Below are 18,180 nucleotides of genomic sequence, written 5' to 3'. Positions count from 1 at the left end.
TGTGTGGGAGGGACAAAAGCGCCTCGCTCCTCACGGCCGGCCGCCGCCCGTCCCCGGTGCCCCCGGCTGAGGCGGAGAGCCCGGGCCCGCTGGAGCCCGGCCGGGCGGCGCCGCGGACACCGGCCCGTCGTGCGGCCCGCCGGAGGCGAGATGCCGCCGCCCTCCCGGGGTCGCGCCCGCCCGAGAGGCCTCTGGACGGCTCCGGCGCCCGCCGGCCCCGCTCCGCTCCGCGCCCGCCGCTCCCGCCGCACACACCGAGCCCTCGCCTGCGGCCGGGGCTGCGGAGCGAGCGGAGCCGAGCGCCGCTTGGCCGAGCGCGGCCGAACCGCGCCGGGTGGAGCCGAACCGAGGCGAGCCCGGCCCGAGCCCGCCGAGCCCGGCTGCAGGTAGGGAGGGGACCGTGGGCCGGGGCGCGCAGCCCCTCTCCTCTGAGGGGGAGCGGGGCAGGAAGGGCCGGGGGGGCTGCCGGGCTCGGCCGGGGCCGGGCCGCTGAGGTCTTTCCTTTTCCCGCAGCGTTCGTATCCAGGGACGGACGGAGCCTCCCTCGCCACCCACTCGGTGAGGTGAAGTCCAGCTCCTAGAAGCAGCTGCATGATGGTGCCCCTCAGCATCGGTAAAGACACGAGGCAGAGAATAATTCAGCAGCTGTGGAACCATTTTGGATTGATTTTCACTCTCTTTTTTTTAAATGAAAAGCAGAATGAGCTTTGGGAGTCAGGAAGTAAATTGATGCATTGATTTCATGCACAAGAGGGAAATTGGTGAATACGGGGAAATGATGTTGAAGCAATCAGATAACACAGTGGAAAACAGCTTCACCAACAGCTCTGACCTTCACTGGTGATTCTGAGCCAGCTTTCTGGGGGCATCTCAGCAGGAAGGGCTGAATCCTGTTTGAGCAAATAGGAATCCTACTGCCCTCCTGCCAGATAAAGTGATCTCAAAGGCTGGAATTCAAATTTTTTTTTTTTTTTAAGTGTCTTAGCAATTACAGTATCTCCAAGTCCTGGCTGCTTCTGAGGAGAATCTGGCAAGGCAGGGAAAGGTACTTGGGAATTCTGAATATTTATTTGTGCATGCTCCGAAAAATGTATTAAGTCAACTCGAGTGTAATACTTGAAAACCTGTGAATATTGCCAATGTGATAATTTAATGGTGTGGTTGTATTTTTATTTTAAAGAAAATGTTGTTTTTCTGTAATTTTTAGGGGATTATTATGAATTTTCTCTAGGCAGGTAGTACCACCTTGCTGTGCCTTGGTAAGAAACCCCTGGGTCCTTCAGCCAGTTCTGCTTTCATGGGCCTACTGTGTTAGAAAAACAATTTGTTTCTTTTCAATATTTGTCAGACCACCCACCCAAAACTTTTGCTTCCTTCTCCTGCTGTTATATATCTAGGTGTGACTTGTTTGAATCTCTTACAAACAACTTTTCTGGTTTAGCTTTCCTTTCTGCAGGATTTCTGTGGAGGAGAAAAGCCTCAGATGGGGAATGCTTGAAGATCTACCAGAAACATTTCAACACTGGGCAGAAGTTCTCAGAGAGAAGCTACTGTCGTCAAAGGCAGGCAGATGATTGCTGTAACTTCTGTCCGAGAGGTAAATTCATTCGGGTAAGGCTTTTCATTTCTTGTGTAGGTAATTTTTCAGTACATAGCTGAAAAGACCAAGAAGTGTGCTGTTGTCTTAATCCATATCATAATCCATCAACAAAATACTAAAATATCTGCATCAGACAGGAGACAACTGCTTGGAAGAAGTTCGAAGTGAAACCGGACCTTTGCAAATATTTGTTCTTGTCCAATATACACTCCAGAAAGTGGATACATTCAAATCTTATTTTAGCGACAGGAGGGTCTTGTAATTTGCTGTATTCACAGGAGACATCAAAGCAATTACCAAATAGATTTTCTATACCTTTTGGTATTTGATAAAGGTCTGCGTTATATATGCAAGAATATAATTTTTAATGCCATTATGTGTCACAATTCTTTTATTTTGAGGTGTAATTGATTTAAATTGTGATTTCTCAGGGGTTTTACAGTCAGGAGCTGTAATTTAACCAAAAGTGTGGTAAATTACAGATAGACCCCAAACTGCACGTTATCGGCTTATGATTAGTTTCCTTTGAATAGCAGATTATGAGACATATTGGTTTGTTATATATTGCCATTCAAAATATCCTAAATAACATAGGAATGTGATTACGGCCCCTCCATGCTTGTGCAACTGTGGACATCATCAGACCTAAAATAAACGCAAAATTTCTGCTCCTATTCATTTATGTATTAAAAGCTGTGAAGTACTTGTGTCCCCTCTGGAATAAATCCCTGTGTCTCCTCGGAGCTGCTGCTTTGCAGTAGAGCTTGGACACATTTTGTTTCTTAATAACTAGAGATCCACCAGTGGATGATTCCCATAGGTTCTCCTATTTTGTAGGAGCTGCACGGCGAGGTCAGCATTCTGAGGGAGGCAAAGCAGCTAAAGGCAAGGAACGTGGAGCATCCGGGGGCTTCTCCCACCCGAGTTTCTCCTGGAGCGTGCTGCATGTCACGCAGGATGTTTAACCCGGCTTTGGGGCGTTCTCCTGCGGTCCCGGCTCTAACTGCTGCCCCTGAGCCGAGGCCTTGCTGTGTCCCAGCACTAAACCCGGCAGGTGGGTCCTGCTTTTCCAGCCCTTTAATTCCACGGGCAATCCCAGATTCCCGGAGCTCCCCTGGGCACAGCCTGGACTCGCTCCCTGGGAGCTGCACTTCAGTCTGCCTGAACCAAGGACCTCCTGTTTGAAACTTTATTCCTGCTGTTTTTCCTCTTGCAGGTAGTTGGCAAAAAAGGAGAGAGCCAGTAGGAAGTGAAGCCACAGGAAGGCCTTATCCCAGTGCAGGGTTCCCACTTTTCTCTCTGACTCCTGGAGAAATGCCTGAGCATGACCAGAGACTGTCCATTTGATTTCCAGCCCTTTCCAATAAATCGTTGCTTTCAGCTGGCTTGTGTTCCTGGTGTCATCCTCCTCCTCCTCCTCCTCCATGCATTTGTCAATGGAATTGCTGTCTTTTGCTGAGTTGCATTTTGTTTTTCCAGGAATTGTGGCTCTTTTGTTCCGCTGAAACTTCGCAACTCTGCTGAGAGTTTCAGCTGTCAAATCCAAGTAAGATTGGAGTTCCTTTGGATTGTTACTCCCATAAATGAGAGATCCTTTTTCGAATAGGAGTAAACAGGCATGTTTAACTCCCTCTTCCCTTGAAAATCAGAGCAGAGGAAGCAGATTTGAAATCCTCATTCCATGGGCTTCCACCAACTTCCTGACCGTTCCAAAAGTTTTCAGCGTTAGAAATTTCCGGGCTTGTTTTGCAGGCAAGCTGGGAGTTAGATATTATTCCTTCCTTTTATTTGATGTTTAGCCTCTCTCTGATTTTAGTAAGGCAGCATTTATTTTTTCCTATTTTCCATCCAAGTTGGAATTTTGCTACTTCTTAGGGGACATTTCCAAGGAAATTTACCCAATTAATGTTGGTAAATCTAGAATTGTTCAGCGCCGTATCCGCAGAATTCTGGGAATTCCCAGGAAAACTCGTTAAGTGTTTAATTGCCGTGATTCGTCTCTTTGTGAAGTTCAATTTGGTGCGTTTTTTATTATATAAGTTCCATTAAAACTTAAATCCTGGCCTAGTTGCTGTTCCTTGGACACAAGGGGGTGGTTCTTTCCTGCCTTGGCACATGTGGATGTTCATCCAAAGTGAACTTCCCGATAAAACAGAATTTGTTTCCAAGCAAAACTGGGATTTGTCTAGAAAACCTTATTTTCTGGGAGGCACTGGGTTTGTTTTCCCTATCCCTGCATAATCCAGGATGCTCCCAGAGCTGTGGTAGTCAGTGGCATAAAGGGGAAAGCTGTGTTTATTATTTAGTTTCATATTTTATTTTAATTATTATTTTCCTTTTTACTTTTTGATTTTTGTATTTTTTATGTTAAATATTGTATTGTGGTTAATGTTTTCATGGGGTTTTTTTTTTTTGTTTTGTATTTTTAAAATGATTTGGGTTTATTTCTTTTATTTTTATATTTTTGTTCTGTTATTTACTTTTTAGTTTTTATTTTTCTTTATTACTATTTAAAATCCTAATTACTCTTAATTTTTTCATTTTTCAATTTATGGATATTTTAGATTTTACTTTCATGATATTTTTTATTTTAAACAATTTATTATATTTTTAATTTATTTTAAATTTTATTTCTTTTTTACTCTTTTGAGGTTTTTTTTTCAACTTTTATTTTATTTGTTTTATATTAATTTTTTTTTCATGTTTTCTTTATTTCATTTTTTTTTATCCTACTCTTTTTTTCCCCTGAGCACGTGGAAAGTTGGCTGTGGGCAAGGAAGGAGTTGAGAAATGACCTCCCTCTCCGCTGGACGTCTGGATATAATCAAGAGCGCAGTTAGCAAAACTCCTCTGTATTTTCTGCTGAATTAAAAAACCTGAACGGAGAAGGCTGTGAACACCGTGGTGCCTTTCTTTTCCTTTCAAACCCTAAACAGGTCTCCTTCTCCCCGTGCACAGTATTGCCAGCAGTGAGTCAATGCCGAGGTGTATTTCAGAGGCAGCGATAAAACTGTGCGGACATTTTATTTTGTAACTCTCTGAACCCCCTTGTTTATTAGCCAAGAAATCCAAAATTCAGAAAAAAAAAAAAAAAACAAAAAAACAAAAAAACAACCCCCCCCCACAAACAACCCCCCCCTCCCCCAAAGCACGCAGAAAGAGAAAATGTGCCCATAATATTTTAATAATGATTAAATATTTACCCCTTAGAAAACCAGGGTCATTCAATTCTAATTAACTGTGGTTCTGATCTGTTAGGTTAATGAATACATATGTTTAAAATATCAAGAAGAAAACACACACAAAAAAATAAATATATATATATATAAGCAAGAAAAGGAGAACTATAAAATATGAAAAGTAATATCAATAAATCCACTCTATATTTTTACATGTTCCCTATATTATAATATGTAAAATATACCTACTATAATGTACATATCATAGATAAATTGTAATGATTAATAGAAATATCAAAATAAGAAATAGAAGAAATATTGAAGTGTAGCCTAAAATGAAGGCTTTTTTGGTTTTGGCTTGGTTGATGGCGGGGTTCTCGTAGTTGTTGTGGTTGGGGGTCTTTTGGGGCCTTTATTTTCGGGGATGTTTGGAAGGGGAATTTTGGCCACGTTCTTTTCTGTCTCCGCTCCCTACGGCGGCGCTGCCACCGTGTGGACACAGAGCGGTACTGCAGCTCTCCCCACCCGAGGCGTGTAGCAGCCCCGGGCTGTGATCTGTAAGGCAATGCTGCCATCCTGTGGATAAAAAGCGATACTGCAACGCTCCGCCGTGCCCGTCCCCGCGGGCCCGCAGCAGCCCCGAGCTGTGAGCTCACGGGCAGTGCTGCCGCCCGAGCGCCGAACGTTCACGGCCAAAAAGGTGGGAAAAAATGCGAGGACCCCGGGCGCGTGGCAGCCGGCTCCCTGCGCGCGACCTGGACCACGGAGACGCCCGGGAGCGATTTTTCCGCGGCGTACGCAGGTGCGCGGACACGGGATGGGGGCTGAGCGGCGCCACGGCAGTGTTCGGGCAGGCGATGTGGTCAGGGGCCTGTGCGAGCAGCCGAGGGGGACATTTGTGGGGGGTGCCACAACCAAGATGGCGGCGCGGCTCGGGGCGCTTGACCTTCTCAAGATGGCGGCGAAAAGGGCGGGAAAATGAGAGGACCCTATGTGTGTCTAGTTGACTGCCTGCACAAAGCCCTGACCGCGGCGCCGCCCGGGGGAAATTTTCTGTGCTTTCTCCAGATGTAGGGACACGGGCTGTGGATTCAGCCGCGCAGCAGCCGGGTTAAGGTTAGTGGATTTAGTCAGGCGTCTATGTTAAACACCGACGGGGGCCTTAAGGGGGTGCCACAACCAAGATGGCGTCTCGACCAGAATTGGCTTCAGCCACAACTAAGATGGCGGCAGGGAGGGGCGAAAGTGACGTAATGCTTCTCGCAACCGAAAAGAGCCGGGGGGGTGACGAGAACGACCGAGTGTTGCCGAACAGCCGAGAAGAGCCGACGGCTGAGGGAAAGCGCCGAGTTTCCCCGAAGAGCCGAAGCCAGCCGAGTTGCCCCGAACGTCGCTCCCCAGGACCCTGATTTTGGAATGCTTTATGGAATTAGCCGAGCAGCTTTTACTTCTGAGGTTTCCATAGAGAGGAAATGAGCTGTTCCATAGATTTATTTTTCGCAATGCGTTTTGAAATTATACCAGAATCTCCGCTCTCCCGTCAGACCCCGTGTCCCCGAGTTTTGAGGTTTCTCGTAAAGATTTTTCTGCCTATGCTGGAAACAGATTCCCCGGCACCACGGGGAGTGGCAGGATTTGGGGGGTCCCGGGGCCGGCACGGGGGTTCCCCGCGGCCCGGCCCGGCCCTGCCGGCACCAGGAAATCGCCACAGCCGTCCTCTCGTGCCCGGAGCCCCGGCAGGACGCCGGCGCAGCGCCGGCTGCGGGCGGAGCAGGAGCGGCTCGTGCCGCCCGGAGCGCTCCCGGTCCCGATCGCGACCGCCCTGGCGGGAGCGGGGCCGTGAGGGGACAGCGGGGGGGGGCTCGCGGAGCCGAGCTGGGATTGGCGGGGCCGGCGCTGCCTCCGCTTGTGATTGGTTGGGCTCACCTGGCCGGCGCTTCCTCAACAGGGATTGGCGGGGCCGGCGCTGCCTCCGCTTGTGATTGGTTGGGCTCACCTGGCCGGCGCTTCCTCAACAGGGATTGGCGGGGCCGGCGCTGCCTCCGCTTGTGATTGGCTGAGCTGGCCGGCCCTGGGGCATAAGTAGCGCCCTGAGGGGACGGGGAGCGGCGTTTCGAGCTGCGCGGTCGGTCGGTCGGTCGGTCGGGAGGAGCGCCGCTGCGCCGGGACGGGATGTCCGCAGCTGCCGGCCCGGGGAGCGAGGGTGAGCACGGACGCGACTCCCGCGTCCGCCTGCGCCAGTGTCTGGGGGCCGGCGGTGTCCTGGGGCAGTGGCGCCAGCCGTACCCAGGGCGGCCGGAGGCCTGGTGCGGGGCAGGAGGACCGGCTGTAGCTAGCAGGGGCCAGCGAGAAGCGCTTCTGTAGTTTCTGGATTTAAAGCAGCGTTTAAAGGATCAGAAATAAAACCGCGTTTTTTCCATTTTTTGTTATTTTTTGCTTTTATTAGAAGTAACTATGTTTTTCATATTTATGGCATCTTTTCACTATTTTGCTTGTTTCAATGCACTATTTTTGGTTCAATTTTTTTTTTTCCCTGTTTTTTTCCCCATGGCAGTAAAATTCTCTAAAGCACTAAACTGGCTGCATAATGGCATTTTATCGGACAAAGTAATGCTGCTTCTCCCAGCCAGCACTGCACCGTTCTTGGTGCAATTTTTCACTGTTTCCTGTAGCCCCAGAATCCGTGGCTGTCCCTCAGGGTTCTGAAGGAGTGCTGTATTTGGATTTTTCGTTTCAGGATCTAAACTGTGGCATCTGGGTTCTATTCTAGGAACCCTGGAAAAGCAAGTTCTTATTCGTGAGGACCCATTAACTCTTGACAGTCGAGCTGTCTTGCAAGAGGTGCTGCAAAGGGTGAGATATCTTTTTTTTGTAATCATCTCTGTGAAACCTTAATATGCTTAAACAGTTTCTGCGGAACAGATGATTTCACCCAGAGCATTGCAGAGCATTGTAACACATACTGGACTGCTTCATGTAATCGGTATCTTTATTTTTCCCAATGCGTTTTGAAATGATACCAGGATCTCTCCTCTCCCCTCGGACCCGGCTCGGCTGAGCTGTGAGGGGCGGGGCCGGCCCAGGGAGAAGGGCGGGGCCGCGGGCGATGGTCCCGCCCCCATCTCGGGCAGGGCGGGCGCTGGGCGGGCGCTGGGCGGGCGCTGGGCGGGCGCTGGGCGGGCGCTGGGCGGGCGCTGGGCGGGCGCTGGGCGGGCGCTGGGCGGGCGCTGGGCGGGCTCGGGGCGGGGGCGGGGCCGGGCAGGGCCGGGGTTCTCGGTGTTTGGGTTTTGTCTGGGCTTGTCAGCCAAGTCATAAACAAGCCAACTCGGCTCCTGAGCTCTCCAATGAATGTTTAAAATGCTTCCACAGAAGGACAAGTTAAGAGTGATTCCAAAGGAATGTTTGTAAATGAAGGGTAACGATTTCTGGGGAATTTCCTTGGGAATTATGAACCTCATGCATACGGACTTTCAGGGGTGGAATCCCCGTTCCAGCCTCGGGCACCTGCAGGAGAAGAGGGGTCCTTATCCACAGCAAGGGAAGCCTGGTGCCCCATCGTGTCAGGTGCAGACAATGAACCGTCCCGGGAATGAACAGCAAGTCCCCTCTGCGCTCACCCTCGGAGTGGCAGCAGCTGCAGGTGAGAGATGCCACAGGATGGGGAGGGGAGAGAGCAGCCCCAGGTGTGAGCTGGGAACAGTGAGGGGGGGGACAGAGCAGGCACAGGTGGGGCTGTGGTGGATAACGATGGGGCGGTTCCAGCCGGGGGCTGTTTAAAAGGGGAGCCTCAGCTCAGTTGAGTATCGAGCTGTGAGGAGTGAGGACTTTATCCTGCGGTTCTGGGTGTGATTCATGGAGAGACTACAAGAGCATTTGGATTTGGAGCATTTCCTCGGGAAGCGCCGAGGGACAAACCTTTGTGCCAAACAGGTAAATAACCCAGTGCGGGTTTATTGGGGGGACTTTTTTCCTTTTCAGCTTCGTCTCACCAGTCCCTCCCCTGTGCTCCCAGAAGAAAAAGGAGTTATGGAGACAAAAGGAGTTCAAATTGATGGAAGAAACTCCTTTTTTCTGTTGTTATCCGTGTTTAAAGTAGCGAGATTTTATTTTCAGCTGAAATTTTAATTAATAGTGGCCCTTCTATGTGGCTTCTTTTCAATATGAGGTTCTTAGGTGGTGTGTCGTGTTTTGTCTGTCTTTTTTGGTATTATTTATTGTGAGTAATTTGGGTTTTGAGTGAAGGTAACCTCATGTGTGAGTTTGTTTGTATTTGAGGTAGAACTAATTTAAGTAGCTTTTTTAAAGAGACTTCTGAAATGTGTTATTGGGGTTTTGTGTGTTGTATGGAGGGATTCAGGTTGGGTAGAGCTGGTTTTTTTTCTGTTTGGTGGTTTTTAATGATTTATTGTGTAGCTTTATTCTCTTTGTAGGTGGTGTGATGAGGGATATGTGGTGTATTTATTTCATGTTCGGTTTCATAGCTCACATGATCAGAGTATTTTTGAACTGAGTTTTGTTACTGAGTTGTTTTTGGGGGATATTGTGTTTTTCAAGAGTTTGTTTTCTAAGGTTTACAGTGGTGTAATTGGCTGTGGTGTGAGGTATAAGGGAGGTTTTTATTTATTTAGTGGTGGCTTTAATCATGGCAATGGTGTTGTGTTTGTTTTAGTGGGTTTGAGTCAGTGTGATGTAGTTCATTTTTTAGGGTTTCTTAATATTTATAATTCGATTATTGTTTTATGGGATTTGTTTATTTAGCATGCTTGACTACAGTGTATGTTTTATAGTTTTGGATAATTTAGGGGATATTGTTTGTAGCCAAAGGGATCTTTTGGTTTTGTGTGTATTTATAGGTGATCTGTTTGTTTTGGTGGTTCTGAGGTATTATGGGTTCATTGAGTTAGGAATAATTGGTTTTGGTACTGTTAATTGAAGTATATTTGTGCTGTTTTTATTCTTGTGGATTGATTTGTTTGTTGTTGTGGTTTAGGGTAAACCTGAGAGGAAACTTTTGAATAGGGTTTTTTTTAGAGAGTAAACCAAAATGGTCTCTCTTTTAAATTGGTTTGTGAAAGAATTTCTTTAGGAAGAAATGGAAAAAACTATTTATTTAACAAACAAAGTGGTCATAAGCATAAAGAATAAATAACAAAAAATAATAAAACACTTTGTTTTTCTGAAAGGAGATGGTAAATTCAGCAAGTCCTTGCTGTGGGTTGTAGCTCAGCTCCTTTGGTCTCTTATCCGCTGTTCTGGTGTTGATAAAATGCTGAGGTCCAGGCCCCGTGGCTGCAGGTGCAGCTCTCGGTGCTTCTCTGGGTTTTTCAGTCTGCAGCAGGTTTAATGAGCCCAAAGAAAAAGGGGAAATAATCAGTGCAGGGAACTTCTCTGCCCTGAAACTAACTAAGAGCGAAGGAGATCTGTGTGCTGGAGTCTGTCTGTGCTTGGGCTGAATACAGTGGACAGGGAATGCACAGGAGTGACCACTGTTTTCTTAAAACAGGCTGCGTGCTTTTTATTTCCTTGCTTTGCTCTCAAAATCAGTCTGAAAGGTACTGAAGGCGTTTTTGAAGTAGCTATTTTAAATTTTTGAGGGTTTTTGGTGTTTAAATTATTTATTTTGGAGGAAGTTTGTTTGAAGTTTTTGCTTAGTTATAATGAAATTATTTTATTTTTAATTAGAAGTTTTATTGCAGTTAAAGGTAGAGGCTTTTTTTGTTCTGTTAGTAATAGATAATAGGCTTTGATTTGGTATGTAGTGATGGGATTGGTGTATACGGTCTACATGTGTGGACTAAGGATTTAAAAGTCTGTGGTTTTGACGTACTAGGTTAATAAATTTCTATAGGTCAAGGAATATAGGTTTTCTAGTTTTTATGTGGTTAGAGGCAGGTATTTCAGTAGGGGGTGTTCTGGGTGTATATTTCAGAGGTTTTTTGAGGAGAATGGAGATGGGGTTATTTTTATTATATTTGGAAAATGGACTAGGAATAATAAGAGTTGGCTTTTTTTTAATGGACTTTTGTTTGTGTTTTGTTTTCTAAAATGGATACATTTGTGTGGTCAGGGCAGTGGTGTTTCTGGTGCAACTCTGAGCCTCCCTTATTGTTTGTGTGTTTCAGGTGGTCACTTGTCGCACACTGAGATCCTCTCACCCAACAGCCCTGCTGAGATCATCCGTGGATGTTTGGTTTTCTTTATGGCACCTGACTGAGACAGCAGGAATTTCCCTGAGGCAGAGACAGCCTTCCTTGGCCCTTGATGTGGATTCTCATCCCTGGACATCCCAGAGATAAGTGAAGGGCTAAAAGCCACAGAGGGGGTGAAAGTGGGGTGTGGGTTGGGAGTCACTGGGAGGGATTTTTGGGTCGGGTTTGGAGGTGGGGATGTCCAAGCTGTGACCCCTTTAGGGCACGTGAAGGGAAGGTCTCACAGTGCTGAGGTGTGCAGGGCAGAGCAGTCCCAGGGCACATCGTGTCACTTGTCTGTTGTGCACTCTGTGTCTGTTGTGTGTTTTGTTTTGTGTGTCTTTTGCCTTAACCCTTCAAGGGGTCTTTTGGAGACCCCAGGCATCGTTCTTAATATCTCCCTGTTCCTTGGACAGGCACTGATATCATTGAACTTTGAATCAGGTGCTCAGACACACATCAGAATCCATCTCTCTTCACAACCTTCCAGACTGGTTCCTTTCCAGGTCTTGTTCTGAGCTGTATCAACAGCTGTGCATTGCCACCATCCATTCTGGCAGATTAGGTCTTCTAAAAGTGCACAGCTGAGTGAAGGATTCTGACCGTAGGATTCTCAGGCATCCGCCTCTGCATTTCTTGGGATCAGTGATCCCATTGGCATCTTCTTCCTGCAGGGTTCTCTGAGCCTGGTCAGCTCCCCATGGGTCTTACCTCGGTTATCTCATTGCGAATTCTCTCGGTCCTCAGGGTCATTCTTCTTGCTGAGTTATTTCTGTCCCTGTTGTGTTCCCCCTTTTGTCCTGTCCTGTGTCACGTTTGTTGGTGTGTTTGGCTCAGAGGTGCTCTGCCTTGTTGCTTGTCTGAGTGTAGGGGGAATGGGACAAATCCTGGGATCTTGAAATTTGTCCTGTGGGGTGTAGTTGGCCTGTAGAGGGTATCCCTAGATGGACACAAAGTGTCTGGAGCTGTCAAGTTCTCCTGCAGCACTTTGACTGTTGTCCTGACTTTGTTTCAGATGCAGATGGATTAAATCCACCCTCTTGTTTCCCCCGAGTACGTGGAAGGTTGTCTGTCAGCAAGGAAGAAGTTGAAAATTGACCTCGCTGTTTGCTGGACGTGTGGATAGAATTGAGAGTGCAGTTAGCCAAAATCCTCTGTATTTTCTGCTAAATTAAAAAACCTGTGAACACCGTGGTGCCTGTTTTTTCCTTTCAGGTCTCATTCTCCCCATGCTCAGTATTACCAGCAGTAACTTCATGTCGAGGTGTATTTCAGAGGCAGAGATAAAATAATATAGACATTTTATTTTGTAACTCTTTGAACCTCCTTGTTTATTAGCAAAGACATCCAAAACTAAGGAAACAAAAAAAACCCCAAAACACACCCCCCCCCAAACAACCTTCCTTCCCCAAAAGCACACAGAAAGAGAAAATATGCCCCTATTATTTTAAAAAAGATTAAATATTTACCCCTTAGAAAACCAGGGTCATTCAATTCTAAATAACTGTGGTTCTGATGTGTTAGGTTAATGGATTCATATAGTTTAAAATATCGGTAAAAATGTCAAGAAGTAAATACGAATTGAAAAAATACAAATACAAAAAAATAAGAAAAATATAAGTAACAAAAATAGAACTATAAAATATGATAGATAATAGCAATATATACACTATTGATACAGTATATTATTACTTGTTCCATATATTATAATATGTAAAATATAGTTAATATAATGTACATGATATAATAGATAAATTGTAATGGTTATTAGATATATCACAATAAGAAATAGAAGAAATTTTGAAGTACAGCCTAAACTGAAGGCTTTTTTGGTTTTTGCTTGGTTGGTGGCTGGGTTCTCGTAGTTGTTGTGGTTGGGGGTCTTTTGGGGCATTTATTTTCGGGGATGTTTGGAAGGAGAATTTTGGCCACGTTCTTTTTTGCCTCCGCTCCCTGCGGCAGTGCAGCCACCATGTAGACACAGAGCGGTACTGCAGCTCTCCCCCGAGCCGATCTGTAAGGCAATGCTGCCATCCTGTGGATAAAGATCGGTACTGCAACTCTCCCCCGTGCCCGTCCCGAGAGCTGTGCGGCAGTGCTGCCATCCTTTGGACATACAGCGGTACTGCAATTCTCTCCCGTGCCGGCACCCGAGGTGAGCAGCAGCCCCGTTCTCTGAGCTCACGGGCAGTGCTGCCGCCCGAGGACCGAAAAATCACGGCCAAAAAGGCGAGAAAAAAAAAGAGGGGACCCAGGGCACGTGGCAGCCGGCTGCCTGCGCGCGACCTGGACCAGGGAGGTGCCCGGGAGCTGTTTTAGCGGCCCACGCAGGTGACGGACACGGGATGGGGGCTGAGCGGCGCCACGGCAGTGTTTGGGCAGGCGATGTTGTCAGGCGCTTGTGCGAGCAGCCGAGGGGGACATTTGGGGAGGGTGCCACAACCAAGATGGCGGCGCGACTCGGGGCGCTTGACCTTCTAAAGATGGCGGCGAAAAGGGCGGGAAAAAATGAGGACCACCATGTGTGTTTATCAGACTGCCTGCACAAAAATCCCGACTACGGCGCCGCCCGAGGACAATTTTCTGTGGCGTCGCCAGGTGTAGGGACACGGGCTGTGGGTTCAGCCGCGCCGCAGGCGGGTTCAGGTTACTCATTTTAGTCAGGCGCCTGTGTTAGACACCTATGGGGGGCCTTAAGGGTCGCCACAACCAACATGGCGGCTCGACTCGCTGCTGTTGACCTTCTAAAGATGGCGGCAGGGAGGGGCGAAAGTGACGTAATGCTCTCTGCCACCAAAAAAGGCGAGGTGTGACGAAAATGACCGAGAGTTGCCGAACAGCCGAAGAGCCGACGGCTGACGGAAATGACCGAGTTTCTCCTAACAGCCGAGCCCAGCCGGGTTTCTCCGAACAGCCGAGCCCAGCCGAGTTTCTCCGAACGAGCCGCGCCCGCCCGAGCCGGGGGCAGTTCCCGGGCGGCCCCGGGTTGGTGTCCGCCGTCACTGCCGCTTCCTCGGCGGGCCATTCGAAGGCGGTGTCGGGGCCGCTGCCGATCCCCCGGCGGGCGGGCGGGACACGCTGGCGCTGTGCCCGGAGCTGGAGCACTCGCTGTCGGCGCTGGAGCCGTGCCGGGGGTTCCCGGGGAAGGCGGCAGGAGAAGCCGGTAAAACGCCCGGAGTGCTCGTGTGGCCCCGGGAGCCCCCAGAACATTGATTTGGGGGGGGTCTGTGCCAGCCGCTTATGCCCTAATGGAGAGGGATTTCTCACAAGGACACGCAGTGATGGACAAGCGGAAGGGCTTCCTCAGGATGAAGGGAGGCCGGTTTAGATTAAATATCAGGAAGGAATTGTTCCCTGGGAGGGCGGCGGGGCCCTGGCACAGGTTACCCAGAGAAGCTGTGGCTGCCCCTGGATCTGGTGGAAGGTGTCCGTGCCCTGGCTGGGGCTGGAATGGGATGAGCTTTCCCTTCCACAATTCAGTGATTCTGGTGGTCTGGCTGAGCTCAGTCAGCCTGAGGGGCTGTTGCAATTTCAGGCTGGAAGTTGAGTCCTCATAACTTACACTTGCATAAAAGCAAGAATGAACACTTAAAAAAATTCTAGTGCATGATTTTTTTTTTTAATATAAAAATACAAGGAGAGATGCTTCCTTTTATTTTCTTCTGATTAAATTGTATTTCTCACTTACAGCACAGTAGAAACCCTGTTCTGCTCTGGCTGCTGAAGGACACTGCAGCATCTCCAGGTGCACCTGAAGGGATCTCGACGCCGAGAGAGATTTGTTCTGTTTCCGCATTGACTCTGTTGAAAGGTGAACGCAGAATGTCCATGGGTCACCCTGCCAGCTCCACTTGGCTCAGCAGGCATCGCAGGGAGGGCCCTCCTGTCATCTCTCTGGGGAGTCTGGAGGTGGGTTTTTCTGCTGCTCTGTCCCAGAGGGGTTTTCTGTATTGCTGCTGTTGGCATCGTAGTGCTGAGTTGTGAGGAACATCACCTGTGTAGGGCAAATCCTACAAAAAACCCAAACAAAACTGCCTTTTGTATGAGAAATTGCATTTTGTCCAGGAAAATCTCACCGGGCTCAGGGCACAGGAGGGTTCCTTCCCATCTGATCAGGAGAATACACAAAGCAAACTCATAAAGGGCCTGGCTGGAGCCTGTTGGGGCCAGTATTAGCAGCGGGAAGGGTGGCCAGAGGGGCTCAGGCAGGGCTTGGGGTGGGTCTGACCTGCACTGGCCACGTCTGCTCTGTCCTTGCTGAGGAGGGCAAAGGCAAATCTGACGACTGAGTGTGTGCTTGAGACTCTCACTCAGCAGTCTGAGGATCTGTCTAGAAAATGGAAGCGGGCTTGGGTTTAGTTTGGCGTACAGCACTTAAAAGTGGTCTTCAGATATTCTTCAGTAACTTTATCCTGAATTAAGGCTCCACGCCAGAGTTCTTTGGTGCAAGCATTGTTCTAATAGACGGCTTTTCATTGGGGCTGGTTTTAATGTCTCTATTTTTTTTCTGAAGTCTCTATTTATTTTGATGTCTTATTGTGGATGTTCAGCCTCAGACTCTGGACAGTGGTTTGGGGATTTTTTCCCTTCATTCCCCAGCTATAATACCTTTTTTTTTTTTTTCCCTCCCCCATGGCAGTAAAATTCTCTAAAGCACTAAACCGGCTGCAGAATGGCATTTTCTCAGAGAGTAATGCTGCTTCTCCCAGCCAGCACTGCACTGTTCTTGGTGCCATTTTTCACTGTTTCCTGTAGCCCCAGAATCCGTGGCTGTCCCTCAGGGTTCTGAAGGAGCACTGTATTTGGATTTTTGGCTTCAGGATCTCAACGGTGGCATCTGGGCTCTATTCTAGGAACCCTGGAAAAGCAAGCTCTTATTAGTGAGGAACCATTAACTCTTGAAAGTCGAGCTGTCTTGCAAGAGGTGCTGCAAAGGGTGAGATTTAACCTGATATCATTTTTTTTAATCATCTCTGTGAAACCTTAATGTGCTTCAGCAGTTTCTGCGGAACAGATGATTTCGCCCCGAGCATTTCAGTGCATTGTAACACGTACTGCACTGCTTCATGTCATTGCTATCTTGTGTCATGGAAGATCTTCAGCAAGTTTTCCTTCAGTTTTCATGGTAATCAGCATTTTGTGTTTATCCAGCACAGCATCAGGTTCCTATTTGTGTCTCAATAATTTGACAGGTTGTTTTTGGTTAGTTCTGATTCACTTCTCCAGATCTTGACTTAAGTTTGAGTCACGTCTCTTCTGCCTTTTGTGCAAATGGACTTAATGTTGTTGCTGTCACTTTGTATTGAAATATCGAGCAGCTTTTACTTCTGGGGTTTCCATAGTCTGCTCTTGGCAGGTCCAGCCTGTGCTTCAACCTGGAGCCCTCAGTCCGCAGGGAAATGGACCTTTGGGAAGTTCTTACAGCTCTATTTAATGCTTTGTGGATGATGCTGATTTTCTGGAGGTAGGCTGTCCATTCTGACCCATTTTCTTCTCTCTCCTTGCAGGCTGGACCTGCTGAAAGGCTGAGGCGAGACCAGGATCTGCAAAATCTCTGAGTCTGTCTTGCTGAGGCTGAAGCCATGTTTGCTGTCAACGGTGACATTGTGGAAGATGCTAAAGACTGAAAACTTTGGGGTTTTTCCCCTGAGTCACCAGACTCTGTCTGCAGCTGTGCCCTGTATATCTCTTAAAAGAGTTTCTGGGTTTAGAAAGGTTTTTTACATTCTGAAATATTAATCTATAACTCAATTGAAAAGAATCATACTCTCTCAGTGTGGTGTTAATTGCTCTGAGTTGGTTAATTAAAATTATTGGTAAGGGGTTTTAGCAACCGTTGGATGGCCCCTGGAGCTGGCAGCTCTTGTTCAATTTGTCTTCATTCCTTTCATGTTTTTCAAATATTTCTTAAGCAATTACTGCAATTAGGATATAATTTTTGCCTTATTGGATTGGGAAATCCAAGCCGAGGTCCTTGGAGAGACTGAGGGGATGGGGAGCTGAGCCTCAGGCTGGGTTTTGACAGTGGGAGTTTGGTGAGGAAGAAAAGAGAGATCGCCCAAAAGTGATTAAGGCCAGTTCTGCTGGCTTTGGGTGCTGCTATCCCCAGAAAATCATTCTGGTTAAACGGGACTTGGAGAAGCAGGGGGATGTGCCGGGGGTCCTGTGCTGGGACCCCCAAACCCTGGTCAGGGCTGCTGGGAAGTGTCAACTCCAGAGGAGGAACACTCCAGAGGGGCTGTGCTGGGACCCCTCAAATTCCAGCCAGAAGTGCTGGGCACTGCTGGGCCTTGGGGACACCACTGAGGGGCTCCGCTGCCTGATCCAGGGAGTTCTCCCATTATTTTCTGTCGTGCTTAGACTCTGGCAGGTCATTGCAGCTCCACAGGCTGAAAATGCCATCAGAGCAGTTGGAGTCACAGACGATCACACAGAAGCCAATCTGGGAGAGGAAATGAGCTGTTCCATAGATTTATTTTTCCCAATGCGTTTTGAAATTATACCAGAATCTTTCCTCTCCCCTCGGACCCGGCTCGGCTGAGCTGTGAGGGGCGGGGCCGGCCCAGGGAGAAGGGCGGGGCCGGGGGCGGGCCCGGGCAGGGCCGGGGGCGGGGCCGGGCGTTCCAGGGGGCGGGGCCGGGCCGGCGTTCTCGGTGTTTGGGTTTTGTCTGGGCTTGTCAGCCAAGTCATAAACAAGCCAACTCGGCTCCTGAACTCTCCGATGTATGTTTGAAACGCTTCCACAGAAGGACAGGTCAGGAGTGATTCCAAAGGAATATTTGTAAATGAAGGGTAACGATTTCTGGGGAATTTCCTTGGGAATTATGAACCTCAGGCATACGGACTTTCGGAGGTGGAATCCCCGTTGCAGCCTCGGGCACCTGCAGGAGAAGAGGGGTCCTTATCCACAGCAAGGGAAGCCTGGTGCCCCATCGTGTCAGGTGCAGACAATGAACCGTCCCGGGAATGAACAGCAAGTCCCCTCTGCCCTCACCCTCGGACGGGCAGCAGCTGCAGGTGCGAGATGGCACAGGATGGGGAGGGGAGAGAGCAGCCCCAGGTGGAGCTGGGAACAGTGAGGGGGGACAGAGCAGGCACAGGTGGGAGCTATGTTGGATAATGAGGGGACGGTTCCAGTTTAAGAGGGGAACCTCAGATCAGTTTAGCATGGAGCTGTGAGGAGCTCACGCTGAGGTCCTGGCTGTGGTTCATG

The 18,180-nt window shown here is 48.4% G+C and overlaps 1 long non-coding RNA gene across 2 annotated transcripts; it reads left to right on the top strand.

Moving 5' to 3' along the window:
* Positions 1-342: 342 nt before the first annotated feature.
* On the top strand, positions 343-2,980 carry LOC310914338. 2 transcript variants are annotated; one of them, XR_014591005.1, is made up of 5 exons: positions 343-386; positions 514-558; positions 1,442-1,597; positions 2,438-2,654; positions 2,817-2,980. It is a non-coding gene; the product is annotated as an uncharacterized lncRNA (long non-coding RNA). The 2 variants fall into 2 exon arrangements; XR_014591006.1 differs by lacking the exons at positions 343-386; positions 514-558 and having other exon boundaries at positions 694-1,597.
* Positions 2,981-18,180: the final 15,200 nt, after the last annotated feature.

Source organism: Zosterops lateralis (assembly GCF_965231275.1).
Source record: "Zosterops lateralis genome assembly, chromosome: 12".
In the NCBI taxonomy this organism is placed as follows: Eukaryota; Metazoa; Chordata; class Aves; order Passeriformes; family Zosteropidae; genus Zosterops; species Zosterops lateralis.
The sequence above is the reverse complement of the archived record's forward strand: the minus strand, read 5'-3'. Positions and strand labels throughout refer to the sequence as shown.